Source organism: Mus caroli, chromosome 5 (assembly GCF_900094665.2).
Source record: "Mus caroli chromosome 5, CAROLI_EIJ_v1.1, whole genome shotgun sequence".
NCBI classification, from domain to species: Eukaryota; Metazoa; Chordata; class Mammalia; order Rodentia; family Muridae; genus Mus; species Mus caroli.
Genome location: NC_034574.1, coordinates 34,200,984 through 34,211,794, shown reverse-complemented (window position 1 = coordinate 34,211,794; position 10,811 = coordinate 34,200,984). Strand labels below are relative to the sequence as shown.

General features: G+C 38.5%; 1 pseudogene; it reads left to right on the top strand.

The window, feature by feature from the left end:
• Positions 1-2,173: 2,173 nt before the first annotated feature.
• Positions 2,174-3,066, top strand: LOC110294787 (annotated as a pseudogene).
• Positions 3,067-10,811: the final 7,745 nt, after the last annotated feature.

Genomic DNA, 10,811 nt, shown 5'->3' with positions numbered 1-10,811 from the left:
AGGAGGAAGAGGGGGAGGAGGGGAGGAGGGGGAGGAGGAGGAGGAGGAGGAGGAGAAAAAGGAGGAGGAGGAGGAGAAAGGAGAAAAAGAAGGAGAAGGAGAAGAAGAAAAGGAGGAGGACAAGGAAGAGAAGAAGAAGAAGAAGAGGAAGAGGAAGAAGAAGAACAACAACAACAGCTACAACAAGTTGAAGTAGTAATAATCATAGTAAAAAAACTGGTTTAAGATTCTGTGCCTGTTACTTTTTCCCAGTTTCCCAGATAACCAACAAAGCATTACTCAGGAAATGTTTAAAACTAGGTATTATTAATATTATATTGAATAGCACCTTCAAATAATTCAGGAATTTCTTTGTAAAACAAAATACAGAGAATATGAGAAAGTGATATACTAAGCTAACTGATATTTTTTAAAGCATACTTTTCCAAATAGTATAACAAGAAAGATTATTTGGTTGCCCCTCCCCTTCTCTACATTTATTACAAGAATATATATTAAGCATCTCTGAGGAAAATGTCTCCATTCTAAGAGTCATGACTAAATAAAAATAAATAAATAAAACATAGCTCCAATAGGGAAATAGCTTTAAGCCAAAGCAATCAAAACAAAATGCCACTTATATAATAAGATGTTCAAAATGAAAAGTGCATAAAATAGGAAGAAATCCTGCCTATGAGTGCAGCGGGATCATCAGTGGTGACATAGCATTTAAACTAAACTTTAATGCTTATCCAGTAGAAAAGAGTGAGAAGTTATTCTGGGTACAGACTTCTCATAAAATTATAGAAATCTGAGGATATCATGGTGTCCTAGAAATAAATAAAAGAGACAGAAAGAAGCAATAGTTTAGGTGAATAGAAAATGTATATAAGGATGGCCTAGTCAGCCATCAATGGGAGGAGAGGCCCTTGGTCTTGCAAAGATCATATGCCCCAGTACAGGGGAATGCCAGGGCCAAGAAGCAAGAGTGGGTGGGTTCGGGAGCAGGGTAGGGGGAGGGTATAGAGGGCTTTGGAGATAGGGTTTGAAATGTAAATGAAGAAAATATCTAATAGAAAATTTTTGACTTACAAAAAAATTCTAAAAAAAGAAAGAATGTATATAAATAAATAAATAAATACATGTATATATATATATATATATATATATATATATATATATATATATTAAGAAATGAGGCTAATAGTCTATGCTGCAGAAACGAGCTATCAAGCCACAAAAGGATATAGAAGAAATCAAATGTGTCTCTCTAAATGAGAAAAAGAAATCTGATGTAATATATGATTACAATAACAGAACATTCCATAAACATCAAAGGTATAGAGACAAGAGAAAGACAAGTGGTTGCCAGAGGCCAGGGCATTAGAGGCTTAGAGGTTAAGGCTCCAAAACCTGCCAGTATGAAGTATAGCAGCACAAGTACCTCACTGAACATTCTTTAAATCCATGGAAAGTCTAATGCTAGGCTGTACCCTAAAGGAAACTGTAGCCTTTGATAGAAAGTGATATATTCACATAGGTTCATCATTTGTAACAAATGGACCACTCTTGTCATGGATAACAATAGTAGGTGATGTGCCCAAGTAGACAGAAGGGATGGAAGAAAGCCCTCAGTGCTAGCTTTTGTGGTGGTATAAGCTCTAACTGCCTTTAAAAATAAAATGTGTCTTTAAAATGTTATCTCCAGCATCACAAAATGATCAAGGTAGTAAAGCTGACAAGACAAGTTCAAGAAACGACCTGGAACTCAAACACCTTTGAGTGCTTCTATTTTAGGTCACATTTCTATAACTAGAAAAGGCGACTTAGAAAACATGCTGCAGTTTTGGCGATAAGGATATAATTGTTCTTAATAGGCCACAGTTCACATAGTGCTGGGTTCAGGTGGGCTACCCCTGCCTATGTCCATAATGATGTATCAAATCATTATATTTGGGACCATATTATGGTGGTATATTCTGAGTCCTGCGGGGATTTCTGTGCTTCTAGTTAGGGGCATTGTATTTAGATTCAGGGTGTATGTCATTTCCAGCTTGGCTGCCTACAACTACATGCCTGTACATGCTTATTCATTAAAAAAGGCTAGGTTGGCCCCAGAGTTCAGCAGTCAAAGCCGGTTATCAACCCAGTCTTATCCTGCACTCACCTGACTCTTCTTTTTTTTGCTTTCAATATGACAGATGTCACAGTGTCCTTCGCCAAGGACTTCTTGGCTGGTGGAGTGGCCGCGGCCATCTCCAGAATGGCGGTAGCACCCACCGAGGAGGTCAAGCTGCTGCTTCAGGTGCAGCATGCCAGCAAGCAAATCATGGCAGATAACCAAAACAAGGGCATTATAGACTGCATGGTTCGTATCCCCAAGGAACAGGGAATCCTGTCCTTCTGGCGTGGGAACCTGACCATCATCATCAGATACTTCCCCACACAGACTCTCACCTTTACCTTCAAAGATAAATACAAGCAGATCTTTCTGGGTGGTGTGGACAAGAGGACCCAGTTTTGGCATTATTTTGCAGGGAACCTGGCATCAGGTGGTGCCGCAGGAGCCACATCCTTGTGCTTTCTGTTCCCCTAGATTTTGCCCGTACCCGTCTAGCAGCTGATGTGGGCAAAGCTGGAGCTGAAAGGGAATTCATAGACCTTGGTGATTTCCCGGTTAAGACCTACGAATCTGGTGGGAGGGGTTAAAGGCCAAGGCTTTAATGTGTCAGTACAGGACATTATCATCTACCGAGCTGCCTACTTTGGTATCTACGACATTGCAAAGGGAATGCTCCCAGATCCCAAGAATACTCACATCTTCATCAGCTGTATGACTATACAGTCTGTCACAGCTGTTGCTGGCCAGACTTCCTATACTTTTGATACTGTTCGCCGTCTTATGATGATGCAGTCAGGATACAAAGGAACTGATATCATGTATACAGACACACTTGATTGCTGGCGGACAATGGGTCACGATGAAGAAAGCAAGGCTTTGTCAAGGGTGCGTGGTCCAACGTTCTCGGAGGCATGGGTGGTGCCTTTGTGCTTGTCTTCTATGATGAGATCAAGAAGTACACATAGTTATGTGTTAGGTGTTCTCATTGAGTACAGGCATGTTGTATAATATACCAAATCTTGAACATTCTCAACAGATTCTCTGGGCTTGTCTGTTTTATCAATGGCAACTATTTACCAGTCAAAAAGTGGGAAGCAATAATATTCATCTGGCCAGTTTTCTCTTAAAGCCATTTCCATAATGACAATAATGATGGGATTCAATCATATTTTTTTATTATAGTCACTCCTGATAATAAAAAATTGAAGAAATAAAAATATCCAAACCCCCAAAAGTGGGGGCTAGGTAGAAAGAAGATTATGCCAAAAGTTTCCATAGGATGATCATACCCCTCTACTCCCATTGGCTAACTCATGTCACAGGGCAAGATGCTGCTGTATTCATGAGAGTGGACAGGGTGGAACTCCAATATCTCCAAACAAACAAACAAACAAACAAAAACAAACAACCCCACCACTATCAATAGGGTATAATCTTGGAGACTGTCTTAATATAATCAGGGCAGATAATCATTTATTTAATGTGTTACAGAGAGAAGCAGAATTGATAAAACAAAATATACTAAAATTAACCATTTCTACCACTAAAAAACCTGACCTAAAATTGAAGGAAAAAGATTAAGATCCACAAGGGGAAAGCATACTGCAATGGATAACTAATGAAGAACAAGCTTCAAGAATCTATCAAGGTCTCCTATTCACCAATAAACATAAGCAGTACAGAGGAAAAATAAGACATGTGAAGGTGTCTGGTTAAAGGAAAATTTCCAATGTCTGACTATAAGACATTGAAAATAAACTTAATCTCATTGTTGCTTAGGAAATTAAATTTTAAATCAGAAAGACATACAAGTATATATCTCACACAAGGTATAAAGGAGAAGAAATGACACTGTTGTTTTCGCATGGAGAGCTGCCATGCTGAAGAAAAGAGTAAGTTTGAATAATCTCTTAGGAAAATTCTTTGTTTTCTGTAGTGATTTTCCAAACCCACTTCTAAGTATATTCTCTACAGAATCAAGGAGCAGGGGGCAGAGTATTGAAAGGCCTCCCCAAGAGTATTCATTATCAATACATATGGGTCAGATCAAAACCCAAATATCTATTAGAAGCTGAATGAAAAAACACACTAAGTTCATAACATAGCATTGCACAAACAAGCAAAGACTAAAACCTTGGCCCAAATTCCAGAGTATGGAGCATCTGGTAATGTAAGAAATAAAAAGCTTAATTTAGAATTAATGAATGCTTATTAGACTTTTCACAGAATTATTTTAATTAAGAAGATAAAAATAAGTGGCACATTCATTTCCAAGGCAACTCTGGACTCTTGTTTTATGTTTCTCCACATAAGTACATTTTTTTTTCCAGTAAAATAATTAAAAACTGCTTGGTAGATCTTGGTGTCTTCGATTTGGTTTTCCTCCAGGGGAACCACAGACTGGAATAATGTACTATCTTTCTCAGGACTGTGAGATTGTGGAGCTGCAGGTCAGCACTGCTCTCTGCCTTCTCGGATGTAAGCTGCATTCCCTCAGTATATAAGTATCTGGTATCTCTTTTTCCTAACCTCTTCTTACAAGACACCGATTAGCTTGGATTGGGGACATATTTAAGGTTCTCATATACCCTAATCATTCTGGAGGTTAGATTTTTCAAAACCTACTTTTCTCAGGTTCTTAAATGCTTCAACTTTCCTTCTAGCCCATTGACTACAGGGAGGAGAGAAGAAGGTTAATATGAAATGGAGCATGAGGACTTGTTTGGAAGTAGTTCTTGGGGGCAATTCAAACATGAATTAGTAGTACCAGCTCAATCCAATCCACAAGCACCAAGCAGGAATCAGTAGTATGGTTCTATCCAGATGAAACTGTGAGGCTCTGCTGAATTGGCACCAGTCCATGGAGGCAACAAGTGGCAGCCAGTATACTATGAGAAACATTTCTCTCTATGAAGCAAAGATCAGTGAAGACCAGCAAAGCATTGCTAGATGAACCAAGTCAAGAGCATCGTCAATGAAGACCAGCAATGTGTTGCAAGGTGAACCAATGCAAGAGCATCATTCACTGTTTCTTGGGTTCTACTTATATATTTTCCAAATACCATGTGTCTTCTCAGCAAAAGATTCTCTCACAAGACAGCTTCATGACACAACTGAGTCTCCAAAGAAACCAGAAATGTTCACTTCATTACTCCATCTTCAAAACCAACCACACTCTCAAATCCAGGAGTTGGGATTTTGAACTATGAATTCAGATGACACAGTTCAGTATATAATTGTACCTAAAGTTGTCTGATGATGAAAACCACCACTTCTAGGAGCTTCTCAGAATGTATTATTCAATGGACACTTTGATGGACCATGATAGTTGCTCCTGATGACATGATTATTAGACACCAGGATAATATGTATCTCCTTCAGTAAATCCTTTAATCCCACAAGCAATACAAGTTCTTTATTTTTTTTCCATTTTTCAAGTGGTACAACTTGACTGCCTTCTGCAAGGTCACATAAATGGGTACCATGAGCCTGGCATTTAAATAGAAATGATCAGACTTTAAGGTCCTTTCCTATCCAAGTTTACTGTTCACTGCTCAATTTCCAGGTAAAGGCATAGGAAAAGCTTTGAAGAGAAGTGCACTCACTCGTGTGTGTGTGTGTGTGTGTGTGTGTGTGTGTGTGTGTGTGTGTATCTTCTTGGAACTTGGTTAACCCCACATATTGCTTCATAAACTTCTCCAACAGGGACCTGTGATGATTTTTGTGAGCTTTGTGCTGAGATAAGAACAGTCTGCATGAAACAAAATGTTGCACATAATTCCAAGTGATCTTGGTGTCTTGAGACCAAATTTCAAAATGTTTCATGTTATTATTGTAACTCTAATAATAAAAGGAGAATAGCAGGAAGGCAAATAGTCTGTCCAGAAAGATGACTCCACACAGCCTTGTTAACCTGTGAGACAGACGTTCGCCATTTCTCACCGCCAGGCTCTGTTCACACGGTGTCTTATAAACCATGCTTACTGGACACTTGGGAACACTTTGCAGATAATCACACATGCTTCCATATTAGATAGAATAATCTGCGTGGTCTCAGGATCCACAAGAGAGCAAGACAATTTGCATACCAGAGACATTCATCTAGAACAGAAGCACACACACATTTTTTAGGCATAGATATGTAATGTAAAAAAAAATGCTTTTATTCTGATAACAAATGGATCATTTATACAAAATGTGTTTGTTATTATAATTTTTCCAGAAATCCAAAATAGAAACATTGTCAATATGGGTAGCTCATTGCAGGTTTTCTAGGTAGACATTTTTCTGTAATATCTGTTCTTAAATCATTCTGGGTTTTGAACTCCAGACTTTTTGACATTTTCCAGACACCTTTGAGCACATAGAGCTGGTGAGTGAGAAGCAAGAGGTTGTGTTTTAGCATTTTGTTGCTCATTAGCTATTATCCAGCCAAAGAAACCACTCAGGACCCCTGTATCATCATGTTGCTAGGGAGGAGAATGATCCCTCACAATTATGGGAGTAAATGGAAGAACCCCAACAAAGCACTTGAGGGTCGATGCCTTATAGCAAATTCTCAGCACTGATACTGTCATTGGATTCTTTGGGTCTATGAGACATGGATCCCCTCTTCCTCTCCAGGCTTTGGACAAACAGGTTCCCCTAAATCACTGTACCTCAGCCTCCATGTCTTGAAATGATTGTCACAGCCTTACATATTTGTCTCCAGTTGGTTGGTTGGTTTTGTTTTTGTTGTTGTTGTTGCTTTTATTATGTTTTTCTGATATACTTTTGCTAGAACATTGTCTGGGGGATTTTGTTTTATGTCTTTTGGCACTAATAAAATGTATCACAGACAATCAGACATTTTGCCTACCCTCTGTTTATAGAGATCCTCTTTGAATTTCTCTTGGTGAACACGTATGGCAGATTTAAGACATTAAAACTGTTTAGAACCTGGCTAGTTACCCCAAATAAAACTGTTCAATTCAACTCTGTCAATTTACATGCTATGACTATGGGGAATCCTAGAGAGAAATGAGCTGCAGGATAGGATTTTCCTACATTCATCCTGTTACTTCATTTATCAAGATCACAACAAAATGTAAGAAATGAGGTGACTTGGATTATATTCTTTCTGAAATAAAACTTTGTTTTCTACCTAAATTTAGATACATTGGTCAATGAATGAATGAACGCAATATCACTATTACTTGACAGTTAATACCAACAGAATGAGTCTTTTCTGAGCATCAGGACTGTAGTTCTGATACTTGAAATTAGATGCAGGTGTTCATGGATTCATGGGGTTCTAATGACACACCTGGAATCATGGCCACACTAAGGTGTTGACAATAGATAAGCTGTCTAGACAGGCAGGCAGAACGTCAACATCCAGACATGTGAGAAGCACTGGGTCGCCCAGCTAAGTAAAGCACTCTTCAGTCTTCCTTTCCCTAAAGTTTTGCACAAATCATCAAGAGCTACTTAGCACCCAAAGTGCTAAATAATATTTACATAACAATAACAGATGTATGTGCAGGAAGAGGACAGTAGAAACTATACCCAGGAATCTGCACAGGCTGGCACAGAAAAGCAAGGGGTGGAGAAAGGTATGAACAAATAATAATGGAGACTCAAGGAGGCTGTTCCATCCATAATATATGGAAAAGAACAGGATTATAATATACTCCTAATCATAGAGTCATCTCTCCTGCCCCCAAACCTGACTGTTAGTGGTGATATACTAAACACTTTAGAAAAGAATGTCAAAGAGTGACTCTCCAATGGTGTAATTGTAGACACTAGGTGGAGCAGCTTAAAGGTATTCATTTCAGGAGTCGCTGCCTCGGGTTTCTCAGGTGACCCCTGGTAGATATATCAGTGATTTCTCTCCTCTCAGGTCCTGTACCAGTCAGGTGCTCAAAACTGTTGAAATGAAATACAGCAACAAAAGTAATATTCAAATTACACTTTTGACTTTACTTGTGGGTAATTTATATATTTATTTATATTTATATTTATATTTATATTTATATTTATATTTGAAAACAAACTTCTAAAATATTTGTTGTATTAGATCATTGATTTTCTTATCTAGTAGTTTTGGCTAAAAGAAAAGCATATATTTTTCTTTCTATTACACATTTTTCAACAAAAACTATCTTAGATTGCATCCTTGCAAAAGTAATTATAATTTTTAAATTAAATTAAATACTTAATTAACAATTTTAAATTGCATTATAGCTACAATATGAAATTAAATTAAAACATTAAGCTGTTTGTAGAGTATTAAGCAAGAAAATGCACAAAATCTACTTTTGAAAAATTAGGAGAACAAAATTACCAATATTTGTGATTATGGGTGTTAATTTAATAGAAACCCAATTTTCTTTCCCATGAAGCCTTCATTTTCATTTGGAAGAGCAACCCACAAAAATCTAGAAATATTTTGAAAACTTCTTTCTACCAGGGTTCCACACGTTTGATTAGGACACCCAGAGGTGACAGGTGACCTGCTCTCCTCCTCCCTCCTAGCTCTCCAGACAAGTCCCAGATGACTTACTACCAGCCCACCTCAACACATCCTCTGAGAGAGTTTACCCCCATCACCTTGGGAGTTGGCCTCTTGATGTGGACACAATACTCCTTTCATTTTTTCTACCACCACTTTTTACCCCTTTTTTTCTAGTTCTTCATTTCTTTGTGACTCCTCACTGACACACAGAACTACTTTCTACCAGAGATCCAAAGTCACTTGGGTGAGACTTAGATTCCCCACAGCTATTACACTTGCTAAGGCCTAGCTTGGGGAAACCACAACAAAAAGGATGACACACCGGGCCATCAAAGGCTAGACCAGCTGTCTCAGTTACAGTTACTATTGCTATGATGAAACACTATGAATAAAAAGTGAGTAAGGGCCCAGAAACTTAGCATACCCAAGATATAAGTTACAATTTGCAAAGCACATGAAACTCAAGAAGAATGAAGACCAAAGTGTGGACACTTTGCCCCTTCTTAGAATTGGGAACAAAACACCCATGGAAGGAGTTACAGAGACAAAGTTTGGAGCTGANACAAAAGNATGGACCATCTAGAGNCTNCCATATCNNGGGATCCATCCCATAATCAGCNTCCAAACGCNGACACCATTGCATACACTAGCAAGATTGTGCTGATAGGACCATGATATAGCTGTCTCTAGTGAGACTACGCCAGGGCCTAGCAAACACATAAGTGGATGCTCACAGTCAGCTATTGGATGGATCACAGGGCCCCCAAAAGGAGCTAGAGAAAGTACCCAAGGAGCTAAAAGGATCTGCAACCCTATAGGTGGAACAACATTATGAACTAACCAGTACCCCAGAGCTCTTGACTCTAGCTGCATATGTATCAAAAGATGGCCTAGTTGGCTATCACTGGAAAGAGAAGCCCATTGGACTTGCAAACTTTATATGCCCCAGTACAGGGGAACGCCAGGGCCAAAAAGTGGGAGTAGGTGGGTAGGGGAGTAGGGGGGAGGGTATGGGGGATTTTTGGGATAGCATTGGAAATGTAAATGAGGAAAATACCTAATTAAAAAATTATTTTGAAAAAAAAAGTGAGTAAGGGAGGGAAGGGTTTATTTGCCTTAGACTTCTATATCACTGTTCGTTATTGAAGAAAGTCAAGGCAAGCACCCAAATAGTGCAGGAACCTGGAGACAGGAGGTGATATAGAGGCTATGGAGTGGGGCTGTTTACTGACTTTTTTCCCATGGCTTGCTAGCCTGTTTTCTTATAGAACCCAGAACTAACAACACAGGAATGACACTACCTCATAGGGCTAGGTCCTCCCACATTGATTATTAATTGAGAAAATGCCTTACAGCAGAATCTTATGGAGACATTTTCTCACTTAAGGTTCCCTCTTTTCAGATAACTCTAGTTTGTGTGTGAAGTTGGCATAAGATTAGCCACCCCAGCATGTATCTCTGTCAAGAAATACCTCAACCATCATAACTGTAGATGCCTAGATGTCAGCACAAAATCACAAATGTGAACAATCAAGACAATAAGCCACTTCTAGAAACCAGCATTTTATTATGATAATAGACCCTGAAGAAATCAATTTAGATGAAACTCAAAAAAGGTAATTCAAAATAGCAGTTATCAACCTTAAATAAGAAATGAATAAATGCCTTAATGAATATGATAAATACACAAACAATTGAATGAAAAAAGTTTGAAAAAATTAAAGACTTAAAATGGAACTTAGCATAGAAATAGAATTGTTTAAAAAAAAAACAAATTGAGATGGGTCCCTGGGTGGGGGTGTCTCTGGATGGGTCATCCTTTCATCTCAGCTCCAAAATTTGTCTCTGTAACTCTTTCATGGGTATTTTGTACACAGTTGTAAGAAGGGGCAAAGTATCCACACTTTGGTCTTCCTTCTTCTTGAGTTTCATGTGTTTTGCAAATTGTATCTTGGGTATCCTAAGTTTCTGGGCTAATATCCACTTATCAGTGAGTACATATCATGTGTCTTCTTTTGGGATTGAGTTACCTCACTCAGGATGATACCATCCAGATCCATCCATTTGCCTAGAAATTTCATAAATTCATTGTTTTTAATAGCTGAGTAATACTCCATTGTGTAAATGTACCACAGTTTCTGTATCCATTCCTCGGTTGAGGGGCATCTGGGTTCTTTCCAGCTTCTGGCTATTATAAATAAGGCTGCTATG